Source organism: Psammomys obesus, unplaced genomic scaffold, assembly GCF_907164565.1.
Source record: "Psammomys obesus unplaced genomic scaffold, mPsaObe1.curated_primary_1811, whole genome shotgun sequence".
In the NCBI taxonomy this organism is placed as follows: Eukaryota; Metazoa; Chordata; class Mammalia; order Rodentia; family Muridae; genus Psammomys; species Psammomys obesus.
Window position 1 is genome coordinate 19,413,286 of NW_026596166.1, and position 19,572 is coordinate 19,432,857.

General features: G+C 36.7%; 1 protein-coding gene and 1 pseudogene across 2 annotated transcripts in view; one reads left to right on the top strand and one right to left on the bottom strand.

Moving 5' to 3' along the window:
- LOC129667660 (40S ribosomal protein S25-like) overlaps positions 1-2,599 on the top strand; it is a 48,626-nt pseudogene extending 46,027 nt beyond the window's left edge.
- Positions 1-19,572, bottom strand: part of Lrfn5 (leucine rich repeat and fibronectin type III domain containing 5) — a 321,290-nt gene that overhangs the window by 274,445 nt on the left and 27,273 nt on the right. The gene's annotated exons all lie outside the window — the stretch shown is intronic.

Below are 19,572 nucleotides of genomic sequence, written 5' to 3' on the forward strand. Positions count from 1 at the left end.
CAGCTGGAGTCTGAGACACACACACTAAACTGTACAAACTCATTCCTTTTCTGAACTCAGTATTCATCATGCTTGAAAATCTTCTAAAAATGATTCAGTAGATGCTTGGGTCTCAATAAATCTCCAAATGTGAAATATATATAAAAAATCAATCTCAGCAATAAAACATTCAAATATTACCAAACAAGAATAAAACTCAGCATGGATGACTAAGTACTTGAATTAATCTCTCCGATGGATTTAAGTGGCTAGGATTAGCATAAAGAGCATTCACAGAGTACAGGCAACAACAAAAACTGCAATAACTCATACAATGTAGTGACTTTCATCTTTGAATCTGGATATTTTTAATTTTTGTAATAGCCTTGGAAGGTAAATGTCATTATTGTTGTTTCATAGGAGATGAAAGTGAGAAATTAATGAACTGCCCACAGCTACACAGTGACTGTGAACTATATGCTGATTTTAGTCTGAGATAGTGGTTTAGCTAAAGAGCTATTAATGGAGAGAGACAGCATTAAGGTAAAAGGCAACTTAGAATCCACAGGTTCAAATACAAAAACAAATGCAAGGTTGTAGAACACATTGCTCCATGTAGAAAATACCTGATGATTATTAAAATACAAAAAAAAAAAGTATTAAGTTTTCATTTTGCATTAGGTACTTTTCTATGTTTTTCATCAATTAACAGTGAAAGCTATAGTTTCTGAACAGCAAAGAGCCTGACCTTGACTATCTTTATTCTCCTAATAGTCAAATTTAACTCAGCAGACTGTGTTGTCCTTAGCTTCAAATCTATCTAGACCCTGACCTTTGCTGAGTCTTGCTTCCATATCTTCTCTTGTCAGAATCCCTCTGCAGGATCCTTCCAGGTGTTCATTCCCTAATCAGGCCTTCTTCCCTAACCCATGAACCAGAATGCTTTTAAATCATAAAATAAATGATGCCCTTACTGTTATGTGAACTTTCAGTGGTTGCCCACCGGAGCTGGAGTATAAGCTTTCTCTGTGATCTCCCTGGGGGCTCTGATCTTGTTTGCAACATTCAATAAGGCCTTCCCATTTGTCAGCCTCAAAAGCAGCTGATCATCCAGGCATGTCTCTCCTTCCCAAGGGTTATGTCTAACTGTTTAGTTATATGGAAACCTCTCTTTCTAAGTATGTTCTCATCACCATTAGGCTTCAAGTTGTTATTAAAATATTACTAGTGCATATGCCTTCCATCGGTCTATATGAAGCAGTTACCTCCCTACATTACCCCCATCACCTAGCTTCCATTTCCCTAGAACCCACCAGCAGCTCCATACATATTCAAATTATAAGCCCGCCAGTTTTGAAGAACTTAAGTCTATTTTCTCTATGACATTTAAAACTAAGCAGGGAACTTGCCTGTTGTCTGTATCTATAAATGGACATGCTCTATACCAGTACCTGATGCTTAAGAAAAAGTATCCTAAATAAGAGGAACACTTAATAACCCCAAGGTGTAGATAGATATTGTAGGATTCTGCATGTAAGGACACAGAATCAATAGCATCCAAAAACAAAGTAACTTAATGGATCAGTAAGCATTAGAGTGGACTAGAGCAACATAGAGCAGCATGTTAGATGATAAAAACAAAACAAACAAAAAAAAATCCAACCAACTAAACAAACAAACAAAAAAACTTGTGGCACATGATTTCAGGGTGCACACTCCTAATCACTGATGCTGCCTTAGGTTGTCTAAAAATACCCAAATCTTCATGAAAGCAATAATGACCATGTTCGCTGGCTTTTCACTATTCGTTTTTATTAATTTTTTTAAATTAAGTACAGTTTATTGACTTTGTATCCCAGTTGTAGCTCCCTTCCTCATTCCCTCCCATTCCCACCCTTCCTTCTTCATCTTCTCCCTGCCCCTCTCCAAGTCCACGGATAGGGGAGGACCTCCTCCCCTCCCATCAGACCCTGGCTTATCAGGTCTCATCAGGACTGGCTGCATTGTCCTCTGTAAAATCCATTTTGCCATTTTAGGTTCTGCTTATGATCCCCATTAAGTGGCAGTGGCACCACAGGGGTGGAGTTGAAGAAGGACTTTTAGTGAGAGAGAGAGGCCAATGATTGTAGGAGATGTTACGTTAGAAAATGTCCATGTTATCACAAGTTAATTAGTGAAGGACCCAAGAAGGAATATCATCATTCCGTTAGTGCAGACGGTGACAGCATCAGTGAGGTTCCGGAGCTGCCATGTGTAGACCGATTCCTGCCCCAGCAATTATTATCTCCCACTGTGATTTGGCTCACAAACTCCCTGACCTACTCAGAGAATTTGTACTAAGCTCTCCTCATTTTATTACAAACTTTCTATTTTTTTCAAGACAATATATTTCATTCATTTCAAACCATCAAATACTAGCCAATTTAATCACCATGCACAGATTTACACCCACAATCATAAGTTATTTGCAGTATACTTTTGACTCCAACCATAGATAATTGTCCCTGTTGTGGCAAATTTTTAAATTCGTTTCTATTCTAGGTATCTTACTGCTCATCCTGCATTCTTCATTGCTGAACAAAGTGGTGTTGTAAGAGTAATGACCAACACTCCAATCTAATTACTTTAATGGAATCATCGTAGGCCAACACTTTGCTGAAGCCAGCTTTATTTGTTTTCAACATATTTAGCTACTCAATACAGTTGAAAATTGATTACACTTCATATTGAAAATTAATGTTTTCTAGATTCTACACTTTAAGGGGTACTTCACTTCATGATCTACTGGTTTTTGTTTGTTTACCTGTTTGGTTGGTTTGGTTGTTGTTTATTTGTTGCTTGAAGTTAGTTGTTGCTTTAAGTTTCTTCAACGTTGGAAAAGTTGGAAGTCCTTTAGCTCTGTCCTAACATGTTTTTGCTTTTGTTTTCATTGTACATTCTGTATACATGATGTTATCGAGTTGTTGTATCTGCTAAAACTACGATAGTTTTAGACTTAAATTTCTTGCTTGGAACTTTTCTCTAAGAATAAGACTCACATCCCATGGCTCCAGAAGCTTTATTTATACTTATATGTTTATACTACTAGAAATATCACAGAATGCAAACCTGCTACTTTAAGATAAAAAGTAAGAAGGATCATATCATGCATTACACTACACGTTAACATTTCATGTACTAATTGACTGTATTAACCAAACAACTTAAATGATTAATTTACTTGTTCAGAAAATCATTAGTTTTTCTTTGTCCCTCAAAATTAACATTGTAGTCTAGGAACTATAGTAGAATTATAAAAAAGAAATGGTTACACAAAGAATTAAGTTTGAAAAAGTCACTACTCAATTGGGCTCAATTCTTAGTGACAACTATCTTTATTCAAAAAGACATTCATTTGAAGCCATCTATTGTTACACAATTTAAGCGATTTTAGTTGTGGTAAACAAGCACATGTAAGGGGAGCGGCCAGTCGATGCAGCATACTTTGCTTGATTTCACTTGTAGCTAAACTGCACTGTTTTAAGGAAACAATATGAGCTGCAATAATGGCTCTGTGCTTGAGGACCGACGTCAGTTCTTAGAGCCCACACTGGGTGGCCGACAACTGCTTTTAACTCTGGCATCAGGAGATCTGGAACTTTTCTCTTGTGTTCATGGGTGTCTGCACGAATGTGCACACACACACACACACACACACACACAGGGAAGGAGGACAGAGGAAAAAAAAGGAAAGAGGGAGAGAGGAAGGGAGGGAAGGAGCGATGGAGAGATGGAGGAAAGAGTGGTAAGAGAAAGAAAGAAGAAATAAATGAGCGTACAGTGAAATCTTAAGTGTACTGTTACTTAGCTATCCCTTTTCATTCCTTTTAATGCAGTGTTGTGGTGTCATCTCCACAGGTTCTCAGACGCATACCTCTGTAGAAAAACTGAGTTCATCACAGAACAACTCCACTTAATGGTTGGTCTCTCATTTCAAGTTTTTTGTGTAACTGTATATATCAGATTCTAATCTTGTTCTGTTTGTCTTTTCTGTTATAGCTGATGTTATTTATAGCACTTTTCTAAGCAAAGAAAACAAAGGTTTTCAGAGAACAACTCAGAAGGGCAGCTTGAGGATATTCTGCTCATGAATTTCAGCATTTGTCACAGACAACTCCAGAATTAGAAGCTGCCATCTCAGGGCAGTGAAATGAGTGTGTTATTGTGGCATAATCTGAACACTCATTAAAAGTTTCCACCAGGAACCTCAAATTGGTTGTGGTTGCGAGTTAGTCAGCAGAGTGCTGTGATAGCAAATAATTTGCACAATTCCATTCTTCCCATAAGCAGAGCACAGAATATATTTTTTGTCTTTAAGTCTGAAAGAAAAATGAAACACTACTATAAATAGCTTTATCTTCTTTCAACTTCAAATTAATTTATGCTTTTGTGTATTAAAATGGGACAAAGAGAAAAATTGATAATATTGGTAGATGCACTGTATTTTAATAACATTAGTCATATATTTTCAGCCATTTTCATATAAAATTATACCTTTTTCCCTCTCCTCTGGTACCCTCTCCTCTTTTCTCCTGTCCTTCACTCTCCTCTCCTCTTCTCCCCTCTATTATCTTCTCCTTTTCTTCCTCCTATCTCAGGTATTTTTTTTTCAAAATGTAAATGTGAATCTGTGATCACGTACTGGATGACCTGTTCTAATGTGTAATTGAATATGTGTGTATAACAATACACTTTAACTACGATGAACAAAATACCGTAAATATTTACTGTTTATGTTTGATTAATATACCTTATAAATATATTTAAATATGCAATTTAATAAACTGTTTCCCAAGATGCTTGTATAAACTAAAGAGCAGTTACTAATATTCATATTTTATGCATATTTTCAGGTTGCCTTATAGTGAAGTTTTTCAAATTACCTTCCCAAGGAAGAATTAATATAAATTCTCTTTCAAGTTGATTGCTACTGGGTCACATATTAACTGCAAATAAATTTAGTTTACTCATCACTTCTATTGACTTTGACCATTCCCTTTTATCCCTGAGTATGTTGATTGTGATTTTATTAAATTTTGAAAAACAAAATGTAATTTTCCTCAAGCCTTGCCAGAAATTATTATTCTATTTTTAAAGTAATTGTTATTGATTCTTTGTGAATTTCACATCAAGTGCCCCAGTTCTACTCATCTCCTGGTACTTCTGTATCTACCCTCCACCCTTGTAACCTTCCTCCCAAAAAGATAATAAAAAATAAAATTGAAATTAAAATAAACAAATAAACATCTAGCCAACCCTTTCGGGCAATGACCTGTTCCTCCTTCAACTGTAACCTTCTGTAATGTGTGTCACGGCTGTGACACCTCCAGTTCATCTGTGCATTTCCATTCTGTTCATTGTCTCTCCTGCCTTTCCATCACCTATTCATTATATTGCTGGCATATGAAACTGTGGTGTGTCACGAGATGTCACACAGCATACGCTTTTGTCCAGACAGCGTTAGTTGGAAAGGTTCATTACAATACGTCATTGGTCTAGTTTGAGGCCTCTGGCTTCTTCTACACTATCAATGTTGAATTCTCATCGGGACTCCTCTGGGATATCCTGTTGATGCCTTGGATCTATGGGACTGGCCCTTTAATAGGCTCCCGCAATTCATAGATGAGGTAGATGATGGGGTGGGTCAATTCAAAGTTCTATATCTGGGTCTGGATGGTAGCTGTGTTGGTCAGCATACCAGCTTTCCTGTAGCACTGCCATGGCTGCAGTAGGCCCAGCGACCCAGATATGGACCTTCAGGGCAGCAATGGCCAGGCATCACAACGGCCTCAGGTGGCAGCACAGATGTCTAATATCAGACTGTTCCTCACTGTCATCTCATCTCCAGTTCTGCTTCTTTTCACAGTGCACAGACTTCTCTGCCTCTCTCTCCTTCCCACATCTCTACCACATACTTGCTCAGAGGCAGCAGGCAGGCCTCGGGCTGTCTTCTGCTTGCCAGCACTGCTTGGCTACAGGTGGGCCTCTGGCTTGACCATTCTTTTTTTTATTAAATGCCTAATCATCACTGTACCTTTCTATAGCTGATTTCAAATTGTACTATTTTATTCAGCCACCATCTCTTATCTATGTGATCAATACTTGCTGTCAATAGGAGTGGGAAATGTACAAGAAACTGTGCTTAAACCCTCTTGCATGCTCTCCATCTGAGCTAATGTTTCCCACTGAGCATTTCCTGGCCACAGAGTAAGATGCAAGCAGTCCTGATGAGACTTGATAGGCTGGGGTCAGATGGTAGGGGAGGAGGGCTCCCCTTCTTTGAGAAATAGGAGAAAGGAATAGGGTAGAGGGAGGGAGGGTGGGACAGTGAGATGAAGGAGGGGATTACAATGGGGATGTAAAGTGAGTAAATTATACAAATAAATTTAAATTAAAAATGATGAAATTGTAAAAGATGTTTAAAATCGATTTTTAAAAGTATGAGGATATCAGATAATCTGCAAATCTTAAAATATTAGGAAAATGACAAAAAAAACGGCAACCACAGACCACTTTTTAGAAAAGTATTTGTTTTTCAACCATGATGTCAAACTGGAGAAATCATTTAATTACTTCTCTTTTTATCTCCCAAGGTCTTAATTTATAAAGTTTTAAGACAGAGCAATTTACTAATATGTGTGATGGCTCTATATTCAGTAAAAGATATTCTTTGATATGGCAAGGAAAACCAGAGGAGGACATGATCTGAGCTGACAGTAAGTAAGTAATCACAATTGCAAGCACAGAGCTGCAAATATATCTTAAGAGGAAGAATGAAAACATAGAAATGAGAGTTTTAAAAACATACTAAACTGAATAGCTTTACACACAGCATGAATACATGACTATGCATGCCTGTTTGCCACTGAAGAGGCACAGGATATATTCAGAAAGAACAGTCTGTAGGCAATGTGAAGTGGCATTGTAACTGGAAGACACGGAAGGTAGAAGAATTCATAACTGATCTAATAACACAGAAACAAATGATGCCAAAATATACAAGACGTGAACAGACGAGCATACATAGTCTGTCTTTGTGGCAGGTAGGCTGTTTAAGAAAGTGTTTGCATTTCAAAAATACACTTCAAATGAAGTATATTTCAAAATATTTCCCCCTGACAATTATCATAGGACATGGTGTTATTCAAACTGTGTTTGTAGTGGAGCTGGGATGTAGTGGCTTTTCAGCAGCTTTATGCATTTAGTTTCTGTTTCTTTTGCTCACCAGCTTCATCTATTCAGTATGTTTTGAAAGAATATAATTAAATTAATAATGTTTTACTTCTCACACTGTATGTTGTCTTCATTTACTTTATGAAGAAATCATTAATGCACACCTGTGTTAACCCTAAATTATCTTTCTAACAATGTATTTATACAATAATAATCTTTGCTTCTGAAGTACAAGTTCATTAAAACAGCTTTAATAATGAATTCGTTATGACTTTCTCACTGGGAAAACATAAAGCTTCTATTCTTTCTGATGCCTTTTTCTAAGATAGATAGCATGAATTATGACAGGGAATTATAAATCATCACACAAATATAACAAGGCATTTTGCATTTAAATGGTATATGTTTTAATACAGCAAAATATGTATTGTTTAACTTTACCCAGCACTGAAATTATGTGTCAAGTTATATAAAATACTGCACAAAACAACAAAACATCTTCTCCAGTCTTTTATTCTAGAGGTCAAGTGTTAAAAAAAAAGTTTAAAAGTAATAAGTATCTCTGAATCATGAAGCAAAGAATCTCTCTAGCAATCCATATTGGCTATCTTCATTTGACCTGAACCATTAAAAATGGAGAAGTGAGATACCCAGTTCAAGTTCTGGAACCTACGCCAGCCCTTCATGATAGCTGCTCTTTACAGATACCGAGCTTCGCAAGTTTTTCACCCTCTCTTATAAAGAGAGTAGCTAAACAATAAGGAGACAGTTCCAGTTTGAGCTGGGAGATTTTTCCTGGGCATTTTCTCAGTGCTGGCTTAGGGTTGGCTTACGGTTGTACGCAGGTAGGGCACCAATGTGCATAACATAGGCCCTTGTAAGCTTTGTGGGCAGTTCTCTTTGTGCTGCCCATTTATTTGTGCAACGTGCATTAAGCTGGAGGAACACCATGGTATCTCTCTTTTTCAAGTGGAAAATCATGAACTGCAAAGGAGTGTTGTAGTAAGTCGGAAAAAAAAAATGGAATTCAGATTGTAACACAAACAACTTTTCAGTCTGAAATCTATATCCTCTACCAGATAGAAATGTACTTTGTAGCCACACACATTCAGCATGCATATCTCAGCACACTGGTGATAAAAAAAATTATGATGTTTATGTTAAGTACTGGTTTTCTTGTTGTACTGTGTCTAATATTTATGGAATTTCTCTGAATGTTACAAACACATTCAAATACAAGGTCATACACGTGTTTTATACAATAAGAGGTATTTTCAATTCTAGTTACTCTTTTTAAATTATTGTTATCATTTATCACAATATATTCACTTTTATCCCATCTGTATCTCCTCCCTCAACTTCTCCAGGTCCCACCCTCCCTCCTTCTTCTTCCCCCCATGTCCTTCTCTTAGTCCACTGATGAGGGAGGACCTCCTCCCCCACTATCTGATGCTAGCCTATGAGGTCTCATCAGGACTGGCTGGATCTTCTTTCTCTGTGGCATAGTAAGGCCACTTTGCCAGGGAAAGGTGATCATAGAGCAGGCGACCAAGTTCATGCCAGTGACTGCCCCTGCTCCCCTTAGTAGGGAACCCCTTTGGAGATTCAGCTGCCCATAGGCTACACCTGAGCAGAGGGTCTAGATCCTCTCCATGCATAGTCTTTGGTTGATTCATCAGTCTCTGCAACCCCGCCCCATGCCCAGCTATAAATCACTAAATAACATACGGAAGGAATCTGTTGTCAGAAATATGACATGGTTTAGGGTTACTGTCAATAGCTTCAAGGAATTACAGAAACATACATGGTGATCGATGTACATTTTTCTCTCTCAAGAGGCTTTTATGTTGATGCACTCATTATTAGCATCAAGAAGATGTGCTGCACTGTGAAAGCAGAAGAAACCTAGGATACTTATTTGACACAGTAATGTTTTAAATCTTCACATTTTGATGTTTCAGGGCAGTGTAATTATTCTTCACCTTAAAATCTTTGAAATCTAAACTAGAACCACTATCAGACCACAAGGACTTTATCAGTATTAACCTGGCACACCACAGAACTAATAATCATCACAGTAGCAGTATATTTGTGGAACTTAAAGAAAAATCTGATGTTTAATTTCATATTGATTATCCAGTGTAAACCGTATGTATCTGTATAGGCACTTATAGAAAAGATATTCCATGACAAATAATTATGTATATGTAAAATAAAAAACATACTAAATTTATTATTATGCTGCATTTATTGGAAATTTTGAAAATATTATAACTAAATATAATTTACCTTAAATTATTCAAAATATTAGCCTTTCAGATGAGTAACTTATCATGATGCATGTGATACTTTCTTTAAAGCAGTAAGAGAGGGATGTAGGCTTATTTCATCCACTTTATGAAATCCATAATCACACGCATTGTCATTTCTCTACAGAGTGCCGACATGCCTGAGTGTATAGTTAATATTTCATGTGCCCTATCTAATGTCCTTCCCAGACCTTCAGAATAAGGTTTTCAAATGCCCTCCAAAGAGACCTTCCTGTCTCCGGAACGATCAAATACATCTCAAGTTACTGTGCTGTGGCTTTACATCAGGATGGAGGGTATCAACCCACAGTTCATGTAATGTGCACTTGAGAGAGTGTAATTTTTTTAAAAAAACTTCTTTTTCTACTCTGCCATTCTACATCTTAAATTTTTATGTTCTTTCTTCAAATAGTCGTTCCTGCGATTCTAACTCAGAGATTCACACAGTTCCTAAGGCAATGTTTTATGCATACTGTTTGAATCTCAGATATTTCACCTCTGATGGACATCAGTGACCAAAATGAAAAAAAAAAAAAAAAAAGAAAGCAAATCCTACAAGTTTCCAAGATGAAGGTGTGAAATCATGATACCACATAAAAGATAATGAAATTTGAGAAACAAACACCTCCGACAATATTTAATGCTGCTGCTATCTGTCTCTTACAAATGTTATGTACTTGTGTAATAGCTTTGGCAATAAAAAAGGAGCTCTGTGTGTTATCACAATACAGGTTAATCAGTGAAAATGAGAGACGCATTTAATTAAGAATGAAATGGCTTATTTTGTGAATTTCATTTTTTAATTTTACAATGTCCTAATCTTATATTTGTATTGCTCTTTCAAAGGCAATAACAGAAGTAGAGTGGTACACTACAAAGATCAGGATAGAAACAACTCTATGGTAGAAATGACATCTCTTTAATCATCTCAGAACAGAGATGCGACTTCCACGTAGATATGCATGAACACATAGTGCTTTGTACTTACCAATTATTGTTCTTAAATTTTTAATTAGTTATTCCGTCCTACTTTAGCATCGTAAGCACTTTAATAAGTTTGCATTGGCAGCCAAAATAAAGTAGAACAGTTCTGCACCAATTTCAGCCTGTGAGCCTGTATTCAGTGGAGCAGTGAAATATATTTTCACCTTTAAGCTATGACTTCAGTTTATTTTTCACCTCTGATCCCAGAAATACCACACTCAGTACACGGATGTCTTGGTTATTATCGACATTCTATTTTATTATAGGTGATTATTTTAATAGCAATTTTTCCAGACAGTAAACATACTCTGGATCCATTCCAATTTTACTTTTAAAATAATATTTTCTTCCTATGAATCATATGAGGTAGGTGAGTCATTTTTTATGATTTATTACTATATAAGTGTAGAAAGTGTAAAGGATACTCTCATACAAACATACAGATAAAGATTGCACAGGCAAAAACAGAATCAATATCCTTTTCTTTACAGAAGCTTTTCAGTTTCGTGAGGTCCCATTTACTGATTGATGATCTTAGAGCCTGTGCTGTTGGTGTTCTGTTCAGAAATTTGTCTCCTGTGCCAATGAGTTCAAGGTTCTTCTCCACTTTTTTTTCTAACACATCTAGTGTGTCTGGTTTTATGTTGAGGTCTTTGATCCACTTGGAATTTACTTTTGTGCAGGGTGATAAATATTGTTCTATTTGCATTTTCTACATGTAGACACCCAGTTAGACCAGCATCATTTGTTGAAGTTGCTATCTTTTTTTCTGTTGTATGGTTTTGATTTCTTTGTCAAAAATCAAGTATCAGTAGGTGTTTGGGTTTATTTCTGGGTCCTCCATTCAATTCCATTGATCCACCAGTAAAGAGAACAGGAACTGTCTCTGACAGGAACTCAGTGCCTGGCTCTTTGATCACCTCACCCTGGGGGGTGCATCCTTGCCAGGCCACAGAGGAAGATGATGCATGCAGCCAGACCTTATGAGACCTGGTAGGTTAGGGTCAGATAGAAGGGTAGGAGGCCTTCCCTTATCAGTAGACTAGGGAAGGGGCATAAAGAGAGAAGAGGTAAGATGGGTGGGACTGGGAGGAGACAAGGGAGGGGTCTACAGTCTAGATACAAAATGAATAAATTGAAACAAATAAATAAAGTAATAGTAAACAAACAAGTAAACAACAGAATTAGAGTGCCCCTTTCCTAGGACATGTGTTTTTGATGAAACTATCAACTCAACCTTGAAAATAAATGGATCTGCATTTACGAGCTCCTTTTGGGGAAACATTTGGCTAATAAAGGACAAGACTTATGTCCTCTAGTTTGTTAAAGGAACAGGAAATAAATTAACTGCTTTATCTGTGATTTCCAGATTGAGCTTGAATGTGGGCTATAAAAAGTATTTACCATAATATTCATCTTTGAGGATAAAACTGTGTTATTAAGTGAGCGCTCAAAAAAAAATGGCCACAAATAGGAACATAATGGATTCTTGATTTTTGAAACCTACCAGATGAAATTGATTCTTTTGGGAAAATATATTATTTTAGCACTCCAGCAGTAACAAACTACTCCAGAATTTAGTTCCATGTTTGCTATTTTCAGGTAGATATTCTGGACAAATTTCTTATGTGTACTGTAACAGTACTGATCTCAAACTTTCTTACCTCACAATACTTCTGCAGTGATCTATATTAGCACAAAACCTATGCTAAACGATATATTAAAAAGTTGCTAAATATATAAATAAACCAATTTTTCTACAATTGAAATATCATATACAAATAATTTTAAATACTAAAATACTTAATAAAGCATTTATAATTATTTATACGGTGTTTAAATTAATCTGATATTTTCTTGTGACTTATAGAAAGCTGTACATGATCACATATAACTTAGAATATATACTTTTCAAACCAGTTTCAACTCACTGAGATCCACTGGAAATAAACTTTAGAAACTAACATTATTATATCCTGGAATGTGAATTTTACTGAAAGAATCACTAAGTGATATTAGCTGGATAATAAAGTGCAGTTCATTAGGTTAAATATTTTTAATGTCTTTTACTCATTTTGCACGTTGAGGCAATTCGGTTGTTATTAGGACATGATAACCGTTTTTATATTTCACACTAAATTGTTCTCATCACTTAGTCTACAAATATATTTAGAGAAGAAACTAAAAGCTTGCCTAAAGAAGATAAGTCCCTAAGTTCTAGATACTACCAATGATAAGGACGGAAATGATTATTGACACTCCAGGAAATTCCCCATGCAGCTTATGAGAAATTGTACAGCACTTCGTAGGGCTAGATTCCATAACTTACTCTGTTTTTGTCCAGTGAAAACAAGACAGGCAGGTGCAACATCAAAAGATATTTCATCTACAAAGTCTTAGAGCTGAAGAGTCCTCTTTCTGCAAGTCAAACTGTCATCAACATGGATAGTTTATTCTCATTGCTAGAAATGTGTCTATAGGACTAACATTGTCATGAGGAAAATGCAGGTCCAATAAGAAACACTCATAACAAGTGTCTAGTGTTCATATGGTGGGAAATCTGAGACTTAGAAAAGTGACATTTTACTTCTAATTTTTAGTTTCTTGCAAAATCTAGAAAGTTTTCTGGGTCTACACAGTGAAGCTGATGGGCACTGTGGAACAATTCCAGGTGCTGAGCTGAGAATATTTGATCCTACCTAGAAGACCCCTAAATCTTCCTTAAGTCTCCAGAGAATGCATGCACATTCAGAGGTCCTTGAAAAAGGCAAAAAAATCATCAGCTCATCCATATTTTGAGCTGTGTTACACTCAAGTTACAGTTTTTATTTATCAGTAAGCAAACTGTCACATAAAAATCTCCAAATGAAATGCACAATGCTCAGAACAAAACAGAAACATAGAGCATACAAGAGCCCACGCAGGAAGCTCACTGAGGATGACCCCAAACCTGCTTGACTTCTTACTGTGCTAGGACAGCAAAATAAGAATTGGAATTGCTAATTTAGAAGGAATCTCTTAAGAAGGAGAAACAAGTGTGCTTAGACTTTAGGATTAAACAGACAAGAGCAAAGCACATTAAGAAAACAGAAAACAATCATTCTCATGTTCTCCAATTCACTTCTGGTAGTGCTTATGCATTCAAAGAGCAAAACATTTCAGAATATATCACATGAAACTACGTAATTCTCCTACATTATGATGACGAAGGCCTATCATACAGCGCATCTTCCCTTAATTATTATCAAGAAACTAGGCAGGACCCTTCCAAAAGACCACTTCATAGCCTTGAAGCAAAAACAATTCCTCCTTATTTCTTGTCATTTTCAAGGATAACTCTGAGTATTCTTGGAGTAAAATGTTCCCAGACAGGTAGGGATTTTCTGAAACATCACAGGTCTTGTTAATCACCCTCTTGTGAGGGAAATCTTCTGAGGATGGAAAAATGACTGGGACAGACTAGCTGTGTTCCAGTCTCCTCTAGAAACAAGGTATTCTTTGAAAATTGTTACTTGTTCCGCATTAAGTTTTTGATAATTCCACACATGTATGTAATGTCTTGTGGATACAGTCATAATACTTCTCCTATGGACCTCCTGCACCTATGAACAGATCACCTTTCTTGTTCCCAGCCAGTCCACCTCCTATGTTCATAATGTGTGTGTACGTGTGTGTGTGTACACATGCAGAGATCTTCCGTAGGTAACCATACCTACTGTGACCTGATGATTCTATAAACCCTGTCTTTTCTAGAAGAGAACATTTCATTGGACTCCTTTCTATCCTCTATTTCATTTAAAGTGTTGGCCCATTTTTCTGTGACACTCCCTGGGCCATGAAAGTGGTAATACAGATATAACTTTTAGTGCTGAGGATTCAACGATCACCCATTCTTTAATCCTTTGTCCACTTATGAGTCTCTACTAACCATAGCCTAATGTATAAAGACAAGTCTATGGCCAGGAAGGCTAAAGAGATGGCCTACGGGTGTGATTGTAAGTATTTAGAAGGCAGTTTGGTTACAAATGTCTTTAGCTCAGTGTCAGGAATAAGTTCATCCTCAGGCTTACAGTACTAGATGTTTGTTTGTTTGTTTGTTTGTTTGTTTGTTTGTTTCAGTCTAGGGGATATCAAATCCAATCAAAAAGTGACTGGATACTCCCAAGTATCCAGTCTCCAGTTCAACAATTGTACTAGTAGAAAGGCCATTCTTGGCAGTTTGGTACTTTAGTACTCACTCACAATTTACAATTGGACAAAAAGATAGACACCTTTTCTCCACCAGCAACTTGCATAGCTCCTTCCAGTCCTGTGAGTGCTAGCCAGTACTGTGGAGGGCTCCAGCTTACTTGTAGCTGAGTTCATTTGTGTGCTGCACCTTAAACAAATGCTGTATTATTTGATGAGTAACCAAAAGTAATGATTTATGGATTTCAGAATTTCTGGTAGGCTCCTAGACAACAACTCATAATAGAGATATATCCCATACTTGGCAGTACAATTTTTGTTTAAATACCTATGGCTTCTGTAAGCAGTGTTATCCATGTATGAAGGAAAATTCTGCTCAAATACAAAGTAATAAGAATATAATAGTAAATATTTTAGTTAACCTATAATTCAGTAGTCAATTGTCTGCTTTGAGGTGTGTAACCCAGAGTTCTAGCGTTTGGTCTTCCATAGACATGGCCCTACTAGGTATAGGCAGTCAGGAGTCAAACCACCTTAAGCAACTTCCATGAGCTTTGGAGGATAGGTTCACGATGGATCCTTTGTCCCTCATAACAGTTTTTGCACCTATTTTCTACTAGCCAATGATAAATCTTCCTTGTGTAGTTTCTTGTATATGGGAATATTCTGTCCCATCGGATACACATGAGTAGGTAACAATATACAGTGAATTTGCTAGACATCATCACTTGTGTGTTCACCTACTTTCAACTTCCTTAACTACTGTAACTGATACTGAAGGCAGACAGGCCATAGCAATGCCCCATAACCAGGGAGACCACAATGGATTAAGGACAGTCTTAAGACTTCCAAAATGAAAATGCACTGAACATCCCCATCAATTAACTGTAGTGGAGGTGGGAACTCATAGTTTTGTTGGTTATGTCTAATGGCAACTCCACGGTGCTTTTCAACAGTCTCCCACCTTACACCTTACACAGTCTTCCATCTTACTTATTAGAACCAATATAGGGTTAGATGGTCCTATAATTTCCAGCAATACAATTTCCCAACAGAAAAGCTCTAAAATGTCACAGAAAGCAAATAAGAATTGTTAAAGCTATAATATTCTAACATATTTCTTCCCATTATTAGCCTACTTATACCACATTTTTAAAAAGCTAACTCCATCCCTTATGCGCAAATGTGATGATAAGCTCTCCTCCAGTACTGATCACACTACTCCTTCATTCTAAAATAACCTCTAATTTCAAATCCGTGTGGTCTTTCAAGGGCCAAGAGAATTGTGAGGTTTACATCTATCTTTCCTCCATTTATCCCTAAGACTCTGATCTAAGTTCATCGCTCACATTCAGCTTTAAATAAAATTATGAATCAGGCTTTCATGTTTCCCAAGCATACAACAGCTTTCTTTGAAACAATTATAATTTTCTTATATTAATCATTCACATTTTACTACATAGCGCATTATGGCACAAGGGTAAATTCCTGTTAGATCATTAAATTTACTTAAAGGATAAGACATCTCAATTTAACATTTGGCTGCATATATTAACTTTCAAAATTGGACTCAAAATCTTGACACTTCGATATTTATTTGAACATGTAGGTTTGTGAATCTTTCAGACATATTAGGCATACTAGCCAAGACAGAGAGCCATGAATGTGCAAATAATACCTTTTAAATTTTTTAATTATTGAAAATATATTGTTTCTTCAAGTCTATTTTATCTGTATTTGTCTGCGTGTTTGTCTGTGTGCACTTCATATGTTTACGTAATCTAAAAGAAGATGACAGATGCCTTGAGAATGATGTTCTAAGTGCTTGTGAGCCGTGACATGAGTACTGGGAACCAAACCAAGGATCTCTGGAGGAGCACCCTGTGCTGCTAACTGCTGAACCATCACTCCAGCCATTACCTTTTGTAACTTATGATACATTAGAGAAATTAAAAAATAAACATACTAAACAAGAAAGAGGACCCGGGGTAAGATGATCAATCTTCACTTAGAAAGACAAATGGGATGGACACTGGATGTAGGAGAAAACAAGTAACAGGAGCCTACCACAGAGGGCCTCTTAAAGAGACTCTTCCTAGCAGTATATCAAGGCAGACTTGATATACTCATAACCAAACCTTGGGCCGAGTGCAGGGATTCATATGTAAGAAGGGGGAGTTAGTGAAATCTGGAGAGGACAGGAGCTCCACAAGGACCAAAAATATCTGGGCACAGGGGTCTTTTCCGAGACTATTTCTCCAACCAAGGACCATGTATGGATATAACCTAGAACCCCATCTCGGACATCGCCCATGGCAGTTCAGTATCCAAGTGGGTACCCTAGTAAGAGGAAGAAGGTCTATTTCTGACATAAATTCAATGGCTGGTTCTTTGACCTTCCCTCCCCTTGAGGCAGGAACAGCCTTGCTAGGCCACAGAGGAGGACAATGCAGCCAGTCCTGAAGAGACCTGATAAGCTAGGGTCAGATGGAAGAAGAGGAGGACCTCCCTTAACAGCGGACTTGGAGAGGGGCAGGGAGGAGATGAGGGAAGAAGGGAGGGGTTGGGAGGGAATAAGGAGGGGGCTACCGCTGGGATACAAAGTAAACAAACTGTAACTAATATAAAAAATAAAAATTTAATTAAAAAATTAGAGCAAAACCAAAAAAAAAAAAAAAAGAAAACTATCATGGCACATTCTCATATTCCTGTGTTGATAGATACTTCAACACTGTTCATGTGGCCAACACCCTGAGACCAGATAGGCCAGGCACCTAGGGTAATACCTGATACTACTGTTCTGCTGAAGGAACACAGCCACAAAATGACTCCTCATAACATGCTCACATCAGTGACCTACTCAGCCATTTTCAGAGAAGCTTTGTCCTGAAGAAGATGAGAACAAATATAGAAACTCACAGCTGTCAATGTCAGTACATATTATGGCTTCAATTATGTTGGCTTTATGGGATTCCTGTGTCTAAAAACTCATTTGCCTATATGTGTTTCTTGTGCTTTTTCTTTGGTGACTTTTCTTCTGTTTCTTTTTACCTGTTCTGATTTGTTTGTTTTTGTGTTGTGTTGTTTTATTATATTATTTAGATGCATGTTTGTTTTCTAAGGAGAGGCATAAAGAGCATGGATATGCATGGGAGAGGAGGTAAGAAGAATCTAGGAGTAAATGGAGAAACCATTGTCAGAATATGTTGCATTAAAAATCTATTTTCAATGAAAGAAAACTGTATTTGTGTCGATGTTCAGATTTTTTTTTATTTCTTGACCCAAAATAATTTAGAGAAAAATAAGAGATTATAGGACGATTCAAACCTAAAATATTTGAGTTCTATGAGATTTTTCTTTTGCAGCTGTCATTTTGGAAGCAACTTATAGATAAAGAAAGAACATCTGTTTAAAGTTTTACAATAATGTGTTTGTCAGATTATACACTTAAATAAGTTGGCTCCCACCTGGTGGTGATGCCATTTGAAAAGGTTTGAAACCTTTTGGGGAAAAAAAATGAGACTTTTTGGAGAAAAGTGAGCATCTAGTGTCGATTTGAAATTTAATCACCTGGACCCACTTCCTGCCCCTTCTGTCTGCATCCTTACTGCAGATGGCTGCAATATAATCACTTACAGAGTCAGCTGCCATGCCTTCACCATCATGGTCTGGGTTTCTTCTTAAATTTTAAGTCAAAATATAGCTCCTTCCTTTACATTCTTTTCTTATAAGATATTTGGTTACTGGTATAAGAAGATTAGCTAATGCTTAAGTTAAGCAGTCAAAACTGAAACTTTTTATTTTCTTTTAATCAAATTCTGTAGCTCAAAAGGAACGGGATCACCTTGTTACCTCTAATACTCATTATTAAGACATGGAATTCTGAGAGTCAGTTTGCAAGGCACAAGCAGCCACACCCTTGAAGAAACTCATTGAGTTGAGTGTCAGGACTATGATTGATTTAGTGCTTCTTAGAGAAGTACACAATTCTCCTTTGGCCTGAAAATTTCATGATTCTACTATTATGTTCTGTAAAATCTGAAGCCTATTACTGTATGTCCTTCCCTTGTATTAAGCTTTTTGATTTCATGAGTTTTTGAACATGAAAAGACCACGGGAAAAACTACATTAGACAAAGGGACATTTCAGAATGACATTGAAATTAGAAAATTATCATAGCTTCCTAACATTTTTGGTATTCTTTGAAAATAAGTATTGCCATCAACTCAGGAAAAAATGCTGAAGATTTTTTTTTTTAGGTTTTTTTTTTTTTTTTGAGATTATAGTACAATTACATTTCTTCCTTTCCTTTCCTCCCTCTAAGGCTTCCCTTATACTGCCTCTCCTCTCTCTCATTCAAATTCATGGCTTCTTTTTTGTATTAATTAGTATTGCACAGAAATATGTATACACATGCCTATATTCCTAAATACAGCGCACCAATTTGTGTAATGGTGGACTGAGCATTCGGCACTGGACAACCAATTAGTGCACTCTCCCTTTACTAATAATGTAAAGGCCACACCTATACAGTCTCACCAGCATGACTGCCCAAACATGAGCGGAGCAGGGATGATGCCAGTGAATATGCCAAAGTGGAGGGAGGAAAGCCCTGGGGTCGTCAACCCTAAATGAGGATCTAGAGGCAACTGAAGCGAGCTGTTTCTACCTATCTAAAGACTCAACCAAAGCTTAGGATCACTATTGGTTCACACCAACCTACAATCAAGTATAGTAAATGGAGCTCATTCTGATGAAATTTTATGATTTTATTTTTTTTTAATTTTTAAGTACATAAGACAAAAATTAGAGAGAATATTTTCACTTTTTCCATTTTACAAAAAAAAATAATTGACTAAAGGAATAACTTAACAACTAAAGGAATAACTTAACAACTAAA